Source organism: Pleurodeles waltl, chromosome 4_1 (assembly GCF_031143425.1).
Source record: "Pleurodeles waltl isolate 20211129_DDA chromosome 4_1, aPleWal1.hap1.20221129, whole genome shotgun sequence".
Classification (NCBI taxonomy): Eukaryota; Metazoa; Chordata; class Amphibia; order Caudata; family Salamandridae; genus Pleurodeles; species Pleurodeles waltl.
The window spans coordinates 41,569,898-41,587,005 of NC_090442.1; the positions used below are offsets into that span (position 1 = coordinate 41,569,898).

Here is a 17,108-nt window from a genome sequence, read left to right on the forward strand (position 1 = left end):
CATAGAGCTTCTACCCATGCATAGTTTCTGCTTTCTGCACGCACACACTCCCTGCACTGAATCTACCCACAGTTCTGTTGAGAATGATTGTGCCATGTCATATAGTTGTATACGTATTGCATATCCAATGCATTTATGAAGAGGTACTTTGGTATGGCAGAAAGACAGAAAAGTAGCAATGCTGAAGGCATAACGTGACTGATTGTGCAGTTTGGATTGGGCTTTCTTAATGAGTGAGAGTGAAAGGAGTATTGTAAGAGTGTGTTTCCAGTTTGTATGTACAGATAAGTTGGGTGCTGTGAGAAAAAGACTCAACCATTAAGGGACTCGAACCCTCAATCTTCTGATCCGAAGTCAGACGCCTTATCCATTAGGCCACATGGTCACTGGTTGTAGTATGTTTGGGTGTTTACGGTTAGGTGATATGAATGGATGTGGAACATATCAATAACAGGTGCGCAGGACAGGATCCCATACCGTTCTTCATCTTCTTTCCATCAAAGGAGTTTTTTCAAACAATATCTAGATAATTTCCAAAGTTTCATATCTTATGATGTGCTTTTTTGCCGTTAATCCTCCTTTCTTCTTTTATTGAATACTCTGTTTTATGCTGCAATGGTATTTTTGGATTATTTGAAAAGAGAATTAAACTGCTTTGACAGTAGTTCAGACTTCACATTTCTTGACTTGCTAATTTGCTCCCTGAATTAGCTTATACAAGTGACATGAACAGGGCCTTGACCTAAGCACGTACCTGAAAGCCTGTCACCACCTCTAGAAATAAAATTCACAGCAGCTCAAAACATTCATTTTGAAAGAGAATATTTCAAGTGAGTCCAAGTTTAATTTCAATAAAGAAAGCTGTATAAAATATTACGCTGCACATTTGGTTAACCAGCATGACTCTTTTCAGTGAAGAAGTGGAATGGTTCTGTTGCAATATACTATCACCCTGGCAAGCTGCTACGAGGAAGAGTAAACAATATGATTAGGTTTCAGCAAAAATGTATTAGTTCAGGGTGTGCACCTCAGATAGACTTAAACTTACACACCGTGGTCTGTGAGAGTAGTGCCCTATCGATTGTGGCATTGAGGGTAATCTGCAAGACAGAGTTCCAAAATCATCCTTTCATCTCAGTTCATGGCCACATACAGTATTTCTGCAGTCATTCGTTTCACTTTTCTGTCTTTAATTAAACTGACCATTTTAAACCTCCGCCACCCACCACTTCAATCTTACCGTTTTTGTGCTATCATAGGGCCTTGGAACTTTTGGCAAGTGGACAGAAGCAGTCAGAGAACCACATCACAATACATACTCCTTTGCCTGATACCTTTCACAACAAACTGCTCTTGGAAAAGAAAGGTCCTTGCTCTCAGACAGACACAGAAAGCCTATCACCACCTCTACGAACATATTTCAATCAAACCAATATATATCATTCAACAATTATGCCTCTGTATCAATATAACTACAACTCGAGACAGAAAGGAATTTAAAAAACAAATTGCCCATTTGAATAACCAGCAGAGTTTTAAGGACGTACAAATTGGAATGTGACAATTTCAGAGTTCCTCATTCATAAGAAGTCTGTGAGATAGTATCTCAGAAAGATTTCAAGTTTATAGCAAAAATGGTTGTAAGGGTGATTTTTACCACACAATTGCAACTAGGTGCCTCAATCTGCAAGAGACCAGTCCTTGACAGATTACACAACTGGGGCAACAGCAAAGGCAGCAATTGTGTTAATCCTTTATGATTCTTCTCTAGTACTATACTTTTTCTGAGGGACAATTTGCATTATTCCTGGAGAAAATCATAGAGCTTCTACCCATGCATAGTTTCTGATTTCTGCATGCACACACTCCCTGCACTGAATCTACCCACAGTTCTGTTCAGAATGATTGTGCCATGTCATATTGTTGTATACGTATTGCATATCCGATGCATTTATGAAGAGGTACTTTGGTATGGCAGAAAGACAGAAAAGTAGCAATGCTGAAGGCATAACGCGACTGATTGTGCAGTTTGCATTGGGCTTTCTTAATGAGTGAGAGTGAAAGGAGTATTGTAAGAGTGTGTTTCCAGTTTGTATGTAAAGATAAGTTGGGGGCTGTGAGAAAAAGACTCAACCATGTAGGGACTCTAACCCTCAATCTTCTGATCCGAAGTAAAACGCCTTATCCATTAGGCCACATGGTCACTGACTAATTGGGTGTTTAGGATTAGGTGGTATGAATGGATGTGGAACATATCAATTACAGGTGCGCAGGACAGGATCCCATACCGTTCTTCATCTTCTTTCCATCAAAGGAGTTTTTTCAAACAATATCTTGATAATTTCCAAAATTTCATATCTTATGATGTGCTTTTATGCCGTTAATCCTGCTTTCTTTCTTTATTGAATACCCTGTTTTATGCTGCAATGGTATTTTTGGATTATTTGAAAGAGAATGAAACTGCTTTGACAGTAGTTCAGACTTCCCACTTCTTGACTTGCTAATTTGCTCCCTGACTTAGCTTATACAAGTGACATGAACAGGGGCTTGACCTAAGCACGTACCTGAAAGCCTGTCACCACCTCTAGAAATAAAATTCACAACAGCTCAAAACAATCATTTTGAAAGAGAATATTTCAAGGGAGTCCAAGTTTAATTTCAATAAAGAAAGCTGTATAAAATGACACGCTGCACATTTGGGTAACCAGCATGACTCTTTTCAGTGAAGAAGTGGAATGGTTCTGTTGCAATATACTATCACCCTGGCAAGCTGCTACGAGGAAGAGTAAACAATATGATTAGGTTTCAGCAAAAATGTATTAGTTCAGGGTGTGCACCTCAGATAGACTTAAACTTACACACCCTGGTCTGTGAGAGTAGTGCCCTATCCATTGCGGCATTGAGGGTAATCTGCAAGACAGAGTTCCAAAATCTTCCTTTCATCTCAGCTCATGGCCACATACAGTATTTCTGCAGTCATTCGTTTCACTTTTCTGTCTTTAATTAAACTGACCATTTTAATCCTCCGGCACCCACCACTTCAATCTTACCGTTTTTGTGCTATCATAGGGCCTTGGAACTTTTGGCAAGTGGACAGAAGCAGTCAGAGAACCACATCACAATACATACTCCTTTGCCTGATACCTTTCACAACAAACTGCTCTTGGAAAAAGACGTTAACCGGTCCTTGCTCTCAGACAGACACAGAAAGCCTATCACCACCTCTACGAACATATTTCAATCAAACCAATATATATCATTCAACAATTATGCCTCTGTATCAATATAACTACAACTCGAGACAGAAAGGAATTTAAAAAACAATCTGCCCATTTGAATAACCAGCAGAGTTTTAAGGACGTACAAATTGGAATGTGACAATTTCAGAGTTCTTCATTCTAAAGAAGTCTGTGTGATAGTATCTCAGAAAGATCTCAAGTTTATAGCAAAAATGGTTGTAAGGGTGATTTATACCACACAATTGCAACTAGGTGCCTCAATCTGCAAGAGACCAGTCCTTGACAGATTACACAATGGGGGCAACAGCAAAGGCAGCAATTGTGTCAATCCTTTATGATTCTTCTCCAGTACTATATTTTTTCTGAGGGAAAATTTGCATTATTCCTGGAGAGAATCATAGAGCTTCTACGCAGACATAGTTTCTGCTTTCTGCACGCACACACACTCCCTGCACTGAATCTACCCACAGTTCTGTTCAGAATGATTGTGCCATGTCATATTGTTGTATACGTATTGCATATCCGTGGCATTTATGAAGAGGTACTTTGGTATGGCAGAAAGACAGAAAAGTAGCAATGCTGAAGGCATAATGTGACTGATTGTGCAGTTTGCATTGGGCTTTCTTAATGAGTGAGAGTGAAAGGAGTATTGTAAGAGTGTGCCTCCAGTTTGTATGTAAAGATAAGTTGGGTGCTGTGAGAAAAAGACTCAACCATGAAGGGACTCAAACGCTCAATCTTCTGATTCGAAGTCAGACGCCTTATCCATTACGACACATGGTCACTGACTGCAATATATTTGGGTGTTTAGGGTTAGGTGGTATGAATGGATGTGGAACATATCAATTACAGGTGCGCAGGACAGGATCCCATACCGTTCTTCATCTTCTTTCCATCAAAGGAGTTTTTTCAAACAATATCTTGATAATTTCTAAAGTTTCATATCTTATGATGTGCTTTTTTGCCGTTAATCCTCCTTTCTTCTTTTATTGAATACTCTGTTTTATGCTGCAATGGTATTTTTGGATTATTTGAAAAGAGAATGAAACTGCTTTGACAGTAGTTCAGACTTCCCATTTCTTGACTTGCTAATTTGCTTCCTGAATTAGCTTATGCAAGTGACATGAACATGGCCTTGACCTAAGCACGTACCTGAAAGCCTGTCACCACCTCTAGAAATAAAATTCACAGCAGCTCAAAACAATCATTTTGAAAGAGAATATTTCAAGTGAGTCCAAGTTTAATTTCAATAAAGAAAGCTGTATAAAATGACACGCTGCACATTTGGGTAACCAGCATGACTCTTTTCAGTGAAGAAGTGGAATGGTTCTGTTGCAATATACTATCACCCTGGCAAGCTGCTACGAGGAAGAGTAAACAATATGATTAAGTTTCAGCAAAAATGTATTAGTTCAGGGTGTGCACCTCAGATAGACTTAAACTTACACACCCTGGTCTGTGAGATTAGTGCCCTATTCATTGCGGCATTGAGGTAATCTGCAAGACAGAGCTCCAAAATCATCCTTTCATCTCAGTTCATGGCCACATACAGTATTTCTGCAGTCATCCATTTTACTTTTCTGTCTTTAACTAAACTGACCATTTTAAACCTCTGCCAACCACCACTTCAATCTTACCATTTTTGTGCAATCATAGGGCCTTGGAACTTTTGGCAAGTGGACAGAAGCAGTCAGAGAACCACATCACAATACATACTCCTTTGCCTGATACCTTTCACAACAAAGTGCTCTTGGAAAAAGACGTTAACCGGTCCTTGCTCTCAGACAGACACAGAAAGCCTATCACCACCTCTACGAACATATTTCAATCAAACCAATATATATCATTCAACAATTATGCCTCTGTATCAATATAACTACAACTCGAGACAGAAAGGAATTTAAAAAACAATCTGCCCATTTGAATAACCAGCAGAATTTTAAGGATGTACAAATTGAATGTGACAATTTCAGAGTTCCTCTTTCATAAGAAGTCTGTGAGATAGTATCTCAGAAAGATCTCAAGTTTATAGCAAAAATGGTTGTAAGGGTAATTTATACCACACATTTGCAACTAGTTGCCTCAATCTGCAAGAGACCAGTCCTTGACAGATCACACAACTGGGGCAACAGCAAAGGCAGCAATTGTGTCAATCCTTTATGATTCTTCTCCAGTACTATGCTTTTTCTGAGGGTCAATTTGCATTATTCCTGGAGAAAATCATAGACCTTCTATGCATGCATAGTTTCTGCTTTCTGCACGCAAACACACTCCCTGCACTGCATCTACCCACAGTTATGTTCAGAATGATTGTGCTGTGTCATATTGTTGCATACGTATTGCATATCCGTGGCATTTATGAAGAGGTACTTTGGTATGGCAGAAAGACAGAAAAGTAGCAATGCTGAAGGCATAATGTGACTGATTGTGCAGTTTGTATTGGGCTTTCTTAATGAGTGAGAGTGAAAGGAGTATTGTAAGATTGTGCCTCCAGTTTGTATGTAAAGATAAGTTGGGTGCTGTGAAAAAAAGACTCAACCATGAAGGGACTCAAACTCTCAATCTTCTTATCTGAAGTCAGACGCCTTATCCATTAGGCCACATGGTCACTGACTGCAATATGTTTGTGTGTTTAGGGTTAGGTGGTATGAATGGATGTGGAACATATCAATTACAGGTGCGCAGGACAGGATCCCATACCGTTCTTCATCTTCTTTCCATCAAAGGAGTTTTTTCAAACAATATCTAGATAATTTCCAAAGTTTCATATCTTATGATGTGCTTTTTTGCCGTTAATCCTCCTTTCTTCTTTTATTGAATACTCTGTTTTATGCTGCAATGGTATTTTTGGATTATTTGAAAAGAGAATGAAACTGCTTTGACAGTAGTTCAGACTTCCCATTTCTTGACTTGCTAATTTGCTCCCGGAATTAGCTTATACAAGTGACATGAACAGGTCCTTGACCTAAGCACGTACCTCAAAGCCTGTCACCACCTCTAGAAATAAAATTCCCAGTAGCTCAAAACAATCATTTTGAAAGAGAATATTTTAAGTGAGTCCAAGTTTGATTTCAATAAAGAAAGCTGTATAAAATGACACGCTGCACATTTGGGTAACCAGCATGACTCCTTTCAGTGAAGAAGTGGAATGGTTCTGTTGCAATATACTATCACCCTGGCAAGCTGCTACGAGGAAGAGTAAACAATATGATTAGGTTTCAGCAAAAATGTATTAGTTCAGGGTGTGCACCTCAGATAGACTTAAACTTACACACCCTGGTCTGTGAGAGTAGTGCCCTATCCATTGCGACATTGAGGGTAATCTGCAAGACTGAGTTCCAAAATCATTCTTTCATCTCAGTTCATGGCCACATACAGTATTTCTGCAGTCATCCATTTCACTTTTCTTTCTTTAACTAAACTGACCATTTTAAACCTCTGCCACCCACCACTTCAATGTTACCGTTTTTATGTTATAAAAGGGCCTTGAAACGTTTGGCAAGTGGACAGAAGCAGTCAGAGAACCACATGACAATACATACTTCTTTGCCTGATACCTTTCATTACAAACTGCTCTTGGAAAAAGACGTTAACCGGTCCTTGCTCTCAGACTGACACAGAAAGCCTATCACCACCTCTACTAACATACTTCAACCAAACCAATATATATCATTCAAACAATTATGCCTCTGTATCAATATAGCTACAACTCGAGACAGAAAGGAATTTACAAAACAATCTGCCCATTTGAATAACCAGCATGGTTTTAAGGACGTACAAATTGGAATGTGACAATTTCAGAGTTCCTCATTCATAAGAAGTCTGTGAGATAGTATGTCAGAAAGATCTCAAGTTTATAGCAAAAATGGTTGTAAGGGTGATTTTTACCACACAATTGCAACTCAGTGCCTCAATCTGCAAGAGACCAGTCCTTGACAGATTACACAACTGGGGCAAAAGCAAAGGCAGCAATTGCGTCAATCCTTTATGATTCTTCTCTAGTACTATACTTTTTCTGAGGGACAATTTGCATTATTCCTGGAGAAAATCATAGAGCTTCTACACATCCATAGTTTCTGCACGCACACACACTCCCTGCACTGAATCTACCCACAGTTCTGTTCAGAATGATTGTGCCATGTCATATTGTTGCATATGTATTGCATATCCGTGGCATTTATGAAGAGGTACTTTGGTATGGCAGAAAGACAGAAAAGTAGCAATGCTGAAGGCATAATGTGACTGATTGTGCAGTTTGCATTGGGCTTTCTTAATGAGTGAGAGTGAAAGGAGTATTGTAAGAGTGTGCCTCCAGTTTGTATGTAAAGATAAGTTGGGTGCTGTGAGAAAAAGACTCAACCATGAAGGGACTCGAACCCACAATTTTCTGATCTGAAGTCTGACACCTTATCCATTAGGCCACATGGTCACTGAATGCAATATGTTTGGGTGTTTAGGGTTAGGTGGTATGAATCGATGTGGAACATATCAATTACAGGTGCGCAGGACAGGATCCCATACTGTTCTTCATCTTCTTTCCATCAAAGGAGTTTTTTCAAACAATATCTTGATAATTTCCAAAGTTTCATATCTTATGATGGGCTTTTTTGCCGTTAATCCTCCTTTCTTCTTTTATTGAATACTCTGTTTTATGCTGCAATGGTATTTTTGGATTATTTGAAAAGAGAATGAAACTGCTTTGACAGTAGTTCAGACTTCCCATTTCTTGACTTGCTAATTTGCTCCCGAAATTAACTTATACAAGTGACATGAACAGGGCCTTGACCTAAGCACGTACCTGAAAGCCTGTCACCACCTCTAGAAATAAAATTCACAGCAGCTAAAACAATCATTTTGAAAGAGAATATTTCAAGTGAGTCCAAGTTTAATTTCAATAAAGAAAGCTGTATAAAATGACACGCTGCACATTTGGGTAACCAGCATGACTCTTTTCAGTGAAGAAGTGGAATGGTTCTGTTGCAATATACTATCACCCTGGCAAGCTGCTACGAGGAAGAGTAAACAATATGATTAGGTTTCAGCAAAAATGTATTAGTTCAGGGTGTGCACCTCAGATAGACTTAAACTTACACACCCTGGTCTGTGAGAGTAGTGCCCTATTCATTGCGGCATTGAGAGTAATCTGCAAGACAGAGCTCCAAAATCATCCTTTCATCTCAGTTCATGGCCACATACAGTATTTCTGCAGTCATCCATTTCACTTTTCTGTCTTTAACTAAACTGACCATTTTAAACCTCTGCCAACCACCACTTCAATCTTACCGTTTTTCTGCTATCATAGGGCCTTGAAACTTTTGGCAAGTGGACAGAAGCAGTCAGAGAACCACATCACAATACATACTCCTTTCCCTGATACCTTTCACAACAAACTGCTCTTGGAAAAAGACGTTAACCGGTCCTTGCTCTCAGACAGACACAGAAAGCCTATCACCACCTCTACGAACATATTTCAATCAGACCAATATATATCCTTCAACAATTATGCCTCTGTATCAATATAACTACAACTCGAGACAGAAAGGAATTTAAAAAACAATCTGCCCATTTGAATAACCAGCATGGTTTTAAGGACGTACAAATTGGAATGTGACAATGTCAGAGTTCCTCATTCATAAGAAGTCTGTGAGATAGTATCTCAGAAAGATCTCAAGTTTATAACAAAAATGGTTGTAAGGGTGATTTTTACCACACAATTGCAACTCGGTGCCACAATCTGCAAGAGACCAGTCCTTGACAGATTACACAACTGGGGCAAAAGCAAAGGCAGCAATTGCGTCAATCCTTTATGATTCTTCTCTAGTACTATACTTTTTCTGAGGGACAATTTGCATTATTCCTGGAGAAAATCATAGAGCTTCTACACATCCATAGTTTCTGCATTCTGCACGCACACACACTCCCTGCACTGAATCTACCCACAGTTCTGTTCAGAATGATTGTGCCATGTCATATTGTTGCATACGTATTGCATATCCGTGGCATTTATGAAGAGGTACTTTGGTATGGCAGAAAGACAGAAAAGTAGCAATGCTGAAGGCGTAATGTGACTGATTGTGCAGTTTGCATTGGGCTTTCTTAATGAGTGAGAGTGAAAGGAGTATTGTAAGAGTGTGCCTCCAGTTTGTATGTAAAGATAAGTTGGGTGCTGTGAGAAAAAGACTCAACCATTGATGACGCAGAAATGAAGGTTTTACATTTATTAGCGCATAAACGTAGTGCCGCAATAATCAAGTGTGACTTTAACCGAACTAATAAAGATTGTACGGGGACAAATGTGCCCTCAGAGTAGTTCGCCAACATTTATAAGCGTGCTTTATATAACGTGATGTATTAGAATTGTACTAATCTGACATAACCATAAACATGTGCCATGATTTGCTTGTTTGAAATGTTTTAACTTAGCATAACTTTAGTGGAGGCTTCGGCCTAGTTGCCTTGTCTCACGGTTTAGATGCTCGTGTTTTTCTAATGTGCTAATAAAACGTGTATTCCTGCTTGAAGCTGTACTTTTCCAGTGAGATCGGTTCACATGCTTATCTTTAAGGTTTCGTGCCAGCCTGGCATCTTCCTCTTTGCTCCAAGGTCAATCTGCAGGTGCAGACAATGGAAGCTCTGAAAGTGAGTTAATTGGTAAAATATGTTGCAACTTACGTTCCCGACTCCAAGGATAATGTATGCCTAGGTAGAAGCTTGTAAATTGTTGTTTTTGATTGGACAATTTGAAGCCAACCTATGAACCCTCCAATGGAAGACCCTACTGGATTTGAACTGTTGTTTATTTAAACATGGTGCACAAGAAGAAAGCGGCCATTACCCGCCATTTGCAGGACATTAGCCATTCCATTGCAGCCATTATGGCCCATCTTGCCGACCTCTTCATTTTGCCATCTTCTACGATGCCAATTGATGTTCGACGCCATTTTGAATGAGACTTTGATGCTTTCTCTAATCGAGAGAAAGAGACTTTAAGTAATTCTCGCCCTAGAGACTTTAACTTTGATTCGTCCCTTTGCATAAAGTAGTAGTTTTGTCCTTTTATCTTGCCGCTGTGAGGCAATTGCCCCGTCCACCCTGCCCCCTTTGCCCCGTCCCATGCTGATCGAAACCGGTACCTGTGAGACGAAGACTTCCTTGAATGCTGATTGAATTTGGTAAATATGAAAGGAAAATGTACAATTGCATTGTGTTTCTTTTTAGGTAACCAACTGCTGATTTTTGATAAGAGCCCTAGTTAGGAGTTTTCCAAATCAATGTTGCTAAATTGTTTTTGCATGAAGTCCCACATGCAGATGCTAATTTGAGGTTAGATGAGGATTCATTTGTTGCACGATGCAATTTGAGACCTTGTTATGCTGACTAATGTATGTAATTAGCCCATTACAGATTATAGTTTTAGTGGTTTGCGTTGCTATTATCGAATGCATTGTTATTCAAATGCTGCATAGATTGTATCTTTTTCGCCGTTATGGACAGCTATTAATGTTCATTTACATATATCATTTGGTGTTGAGACACATTTATATCGTGCTAGCTTTGTTAATATAGGGAAATAAATTCATTAACTTTGAATGAACTGGTGTGGTTATTCATGGCCGAAAGGTCATGGTTCGCCGAAATGTTTTCTGGATTAATTGTGAAGTGTTATGTTGATCAGGGCATTGCTTATGTTCGTTATTGATTATTGATTTGATTAAATTGACTAATCTCGGGTGAAGAGAGCCCCACTTGGTCAAAAGATTCATCGACCCAAGAGCGTCCAAATACAGGTAATTTATTAGTACGGAACGCTCTATCAGTAGATGGTAGCAGAGGACGGTTTCGACTTTTGGGACCCCACTCGAGAGGACGGTTTCGACTTTTGGGACCCCACTCGGGAGAACGGTTTCGCCCTTTGGGACCCCACTCGAGAGGTAATGGTTTCGTCCTTTGGGACCCCACTCGAGAGGTAACGGTTTCGCCCTTTGGGACCCCACTCGAGAGGTATATGGTGTTGAATTAGATTTTTCTTGGGTAAAACAGATTGAGAGAATGATGATGCCCTAAGTCCCCCGCGACTTTCCCGGGATCTCGGAGCTTGCGAATGGAGAGAATGGAGGTGTGAAATCGGCGTTGGCGGTACTAGTGACGGTATGAGTGAAGTCAGGGTTTTGCGCTTGCACAGCTTATTGCCGCAGATTGTTTGAAAAGGTTGCGAGGATTTTAGAGAATAGCGGAGGTGCGACTCCGAGTGTGAGAGTAGGGAAGTCGTCGAACTTCATGTGCATGTGGCGCTTTGTGCAGAAAAAGGTCCACGTGGTTGTTGTTGTTGAGACGGGCCCTGCGAGGTCAAGAGACTCCGGAGTATGTTGAAAAGTGTATGAGACACTTGTTTTATGTTGTGGTCTGGTCGGTTTAATAGGTTGACCGGGCGTGGTCAACGAGTCGGTACATGTGTTAAGGGAGTGAAAGAAAACTTCGACTTCGGGCTTTGACAAATTCTAAGTGCACTAGAATAGATCATTGACAAGTTGAGAGCAGAGTCTGCGGGTCAGGATTTGCTTGCGAATGTGGGGACCGAGAAAGATGGAATAACTGCCGAGGCTAGTGAAAAATCCCTAAGGTCCTGAAGCGATTGTGTTACCCTTCCTGTAGTAAACCGACAGATCTGTTTTATTATTATTTGGTTGCTCGCGATACATGCCAGAAGTTGTTACGAGAGGAGCGGAGTGAAGGAGGACAAGCCCCGAGGCTTTGTCAGCCGCAGTGTGTGTGAGTGTGACGTCACTAGGAGCCGCGCTGGGATAGGTTGGTTGCAAAGAAGGGCCGCGCTCGGATTGGACGCAGTCCGTGGGGCTCGATTGGAAGGGGAAAGGCAAGCGAAGAGTATTCCGGGAATTAAAGTCACTTATTGATTACAAACTTTGTGAAATAAAAGACGAGAAAATGAAATTTTTTAAAGCATTAAAGAGTGCGATGAAGGGGGAGTCTTACATTAAAGCGAGCGTAGGAGAGGAGACGCCACCTGAAGGTACACCAGCTTACATTGTAATGGAGGAAAAGGGGGTAGCTCCGTGCCTTTGGCTAAAGCAATGGCACAAGCTGACAGAGAAACATGGGAGCGTAGCGTTCCCGATCCATGGGACATTCAATATAAGGATCCTAGAGAATTTGAGATTCGCGATGTACGACATGAAGGTACCTCCAAGGCCAGCACAGTTTGAGGCTCTAGCGATTTGGGAACTAATGGCTAGACAGCAACAGCAAAAGAAGTTCGAGACCAGGATAAGAAAGGTAGAAAAGGCACTAGCGGACGCTAGGTGAGATAATGCACAGAAGGTGTGGAGGTCAGATATATTGCAGGGGATAAAATTGTTTCCCGCAATTGCTAAGGAAGAAGAGGCGACAGGCAAGAAAGCTACCTGTAAGACAAACAGGAGGTGTTCCAAAGATAGAGAGGACGAGGAAAAGTTAAGGAGAGAAGAGGAGTCAGAGGATGAGGAGTTCATCATGCAATTGCTGAACGACCGTCCACCACCTTATGCAGAGAGTGAACAAGGTCCAAGTACCAGTTCTGCCCCTCCGGCACCGGTACAGAATAATGAAACTCCGAGTTCAGAAACGCCATCGGGATCTAAGGACCCGAGTTTACTGTTCACCCCGCAGATACAGCAGGTTAGGAGAATATATCCAGATGTGCCTATATTGAAAACAGCAGAAAATTATCAGCCGCACGTCCCAAGGTACTACAGCAGTGACAACAGTACGGGAATGATTCTAGATCCAACCGTAATGGGAGTACAGAATGGTCGCAACCCAACATTGGCACAAGCTGAATCAACCCAGTTTTTGATGCCTCAAAAGCAGATGCAGGGGGGAACCGCACATGCTCAGATGACGGGGAGTCAGACGGGCATGCCGGCAATGATGACCCATAGTGTGGGAATGAACATGCCTCAGAACCTGGGGAATGGACAGAACCCAGATGCGATATCCCTACCCATTACTGTAGGTCCACCGGTACCTTTGTACATTCAGCCTAACTCAGGTATGAGCGGTCAAGGATCAATGGTACAGAGTGGGACGGAAAGGAGGTACATAGAAAACACTCCAGAGACAACTCCGATAGCGGCTCTGCCAACTGGATCTGGGTCCTTGATGGAGTTTAGCCCCATATGTGCTCAGTCAACAGTGGTGAGGTCGAGTCCCCCACTGATGATACCGCTATCATCGAACACTGAAAAGTTGCCGCAACCATCAATGGCAGTCGATGTGAATGCTACACTGATGGGGTTGAATGCGCAACAGCTGACACAGTGGTTCAACAGTCTGAATTCCACACAAAGCTCAGCCAGTGGGAAGGGAGAAGACTTATCTGAATAAGGTCAGGTTGAACATGGAAGCAGAAGAATTGGTGGAAGGGACTATGGGTTTGAATAGGTTAGAGTCCTACTCGGAAGAAGAGCTGAGGTATCTATGTCCTAGGATTACGAGAGAAGTGAACAAGGTACATAGAAGGTTGCAAGAAATAGCTGACAAAAACGGGGTTGAGATAGACAAGACAAAACACTTGAGCAGGAGCTATAGATTGGATTTCGGGACCACAGACTTTGAACACATGAGGTCAGCAGGCATGAAAACGCACCTTAGAGAATTTCTGCAGAGTGCACAAGTGTGGAGGTGCTTAGACAAATGGGAAAGCAGATGGGCAAAGAAAAAGGAAAAGAGGAAAGACAGTGTCCCAGAGCATAAGGAGAAAAGACCGCAGAGTAGTGATGCAATAACCATGTTACCAATGAGGGAGACAGCAGGGGGAAAATGAATACATGTACCGTGGCACAGAAGCGACATTCAGTCTTTTACGGATGATTTTCCCAAACTGAGAGAGAAACCGATTGAATGGTATCAACAGACTGATAGGTTTGTGAAGCTTGCAAAATGTCTTTGGGAAGACCTGAACACCCTCTTTGAGATTGTGGTTCCGGCAGATTTGTGGGAAGACTGCAAAAGGGCTGTAGGTTGGCCGACAAGTGAACCAGAGAGAGACAGGGATACGGGTGCACCATCACCTATGGTAATGAGCTTGTACTATAAGGTGATTGAGCATTTGAAGACGAAGGTTGCCACGAAAAATGTGGATTGGCAGAAGATTGATCGAACTGCCCAAGAGGCTAAAGAGTCGATTCATGGTTACTATGAGAGGTTGTTGAAGGCGTTCAAGAACTACAGTGGCACGGAAACAATAGAGGCGAAGGACATGCTTCATTTTGTGTTTAGATTTGTGGAAGGGCTGAGACCAGAGATAAGTCAGATGATAAAGACGCATTTGATTTGTTGGCAGTCGAAACCTATTGATGAGGTGTTGAATTATGCGAAATACTGTAGCGACGAAATTGAAGTGAAACAGAAAAGGTTGAAAGAGAAAGTGATGGTGATGCAACTTAAAGCAGCTCAGACAGGTCTGCAAGGGTTGCAAGGGTTCCAACAGCAGATACCGCAGCCGCAGCCGCAGGGAAATATGGTGTTTCAGCCACAGGCGAGAGGCAGAGGCAGAGGAGGCTTTGGGAGTAATGGTCCGGATTTGAACACTGTTGCAATTCCGAATGGTGTGCAGGCAATGAAAAGGGTGATGCCGTGTCACGTGTGCGGAATCGTCGGACATTGGAAACGCGAGTGCCCGATGGTGATGCAGGAAGGTGCAGGTGTTGGTCAGCAAAACAATGATGTCAATGCATTCCAGACAATGAGGGGACCGAAAATGAGAGGTCCAAACCCAAATTTTCAGACCATAAATCAGCTGCAGGGATTACAGCCCATGCAGCTGCAGCAGATGCAGATGCCCCGTATGCAGATGACGCAAATGCAGCCAATGCAACAGCAGTTTCCCATGGTACCTAATCAGCAAATGCAAATACCTTTGGCACCAGTGAGTCAGCAGCAAGTGATGGTTCCTCCACAGGTCTCGGGTCAGGTGATGAATACAAATGGCACCGTACAACAGTTCCCATTACACAGTGAGAATGGAATAAACAATGTATGGGAGAGTGAAAGTTCAGATGAGGAGGGAAATTGTGTTCTTGCAGCATCTTTAGAAGTTGATCAAAAGGGTCCATATGTGGAGGGAAGTGTTATGGGTCATCGTGTTTCATTCTTGGTTGACACAGGAGCCACACGTTCAACTGTTAGGAGCATTAAAGTACCAAATTTGCCACTCTCAGGGAGAACAGTTCAAGTAGTGGGAGTAGCAAACAGGCACCTGACGAACCCAATCACAGATCCAGTACAAGTCAGAATTGGTAACTATCAAGGGTTACATAAATTTGTGGTATGTGACTCATGCCCGATAGCACTGTTAGGGAGAGACCTATTGTGCAAATTGGGATGTTCGATTATGTGTTCGAACGATGGAATTAGAATTCAGACGAGCAGTGATGGGGAAGAAGAGGACAGTGTAGAAGGGGATGAGATGGAAACTGTCGATGAAGAATATCCTCTGATTAACCTTTTTCCGATGATAACTGAAGAAGATATTCCAGCTGAATTACGGGAAACAGTCGGAAAGGAAGTGTGGGATATGATAGGAAAAGAGGTGGGATTGGTGAAAGGAGTGGAACCAGTGAAAGTGACCGTAAAACCCAATGTAACCTTTCCCCAGACCCCACAATACCACATGGCACAAGACACCCTCATGAAAGTCGCCCAACTCATTGACGAGTTTGTAAAACAGGGAGTACTGAAAGAAGTGTTAAGCAGTCCATGTAATTCACCAATCATGGGACTAATAAAGCCGAGTGGAAAGGTCCGAATCGTGCAGGACTTGAGGAAAATAAATGACATCATAATTAAATGCTGCCCTGTAGTACCGAATCCAGCTGTGATAATGTTTCAAGTCCCTTGCGATGCCGAGTGGTTCTCAGTCATTGACTTGTCACAAGCATTCTTTTCGGTGCCTCTTCATGAGGACAGCCAATTTCTCTTTTGTTTCAAATTCTTAGACAGAGTTTACAGTTGGTGTCGAATTCCTCAAGGGTTTTCGGAGTCACCGTCAATTTTCAATCAGATTCTAAAGAAAGACTTGGAAGCGTTAGAATTGCCATTCGAGTCAACCCTAGTACAGTACATCGATGACTTACTGATTGCATCTAAGACAGAAAGTGGCTGCACAGCCGACACCATTGCTCTACTGAACCATTTGGGAAGGAATGGACACAAGGTGTCTCCTTCAAAGTTGCAGTTCTGTCAGAAGAAAGTAAAATACTTGGGTCATCAAATAGAGAAAGGGTCACGGAGAATAATGAAGGAAAGAATAACAAGTGTACTTCAAATGAGTCCACCAAAGACGAGGAGGGAGGTGAGGAAGTTTTTGGGGATGGTGAGCTACTGTCGCCAGTGGATTCCCAACTTTTCAACTCTAGCAAAGCCTTTACTGAAACTGACCCAGAAGGATGCCTTGGATGAAATTGAGCTGAAAGGAGATGAGATGGATGCTTTTATTGAATTGAAAGAATGCATGTGCAGGGCTCCAGCTTTAGGTATGCCTGATTACACAAAGCCTTTCACATTGTTTTGTCATGAACGTGATGCATGTTCTTTGTCTGTCTTGACCCAAGCCCATGGTGGCATAAACAGACCAGTAGCGTATTTTTCAGCTACTTTGGATCCGGTCGCAGCAGCACTGCCAGGGTGTTTGCGCGCCGTAGCAGCAGTTGGTATCAGCCTCACTCAGAGTGAAGGAATAGTGATGGGACACCCATTAACAGTCATGGTCCCTCACTCAGTTGAGATACTTTTGACCCGCTCTCGAACGCAACACATGACTGGAGCAAGACTCACAAGGTATGAAACAATAATTCTGGGCTCACCGAATGTGCA

General features: G+C 41.9%; 1 non-coding gene across 1 annotated transcript; it reads right to left on the bottom strand.

Annotated features, from left to right (window-relative positions):
* Positions 1–312: 312 nt before the first annotated feature.
* On the bottom strand, positions 313–385 carry TRNAR-UCG (transfer RNA arginine (anticodon UCG)). The gene has a single exon. It is a non-coding gene; the product is annotated as a tRNA-Arg (tRNA).
* Between the last annotated feature and the right edge of the window lie 16,723 nt (positions 386–17,108).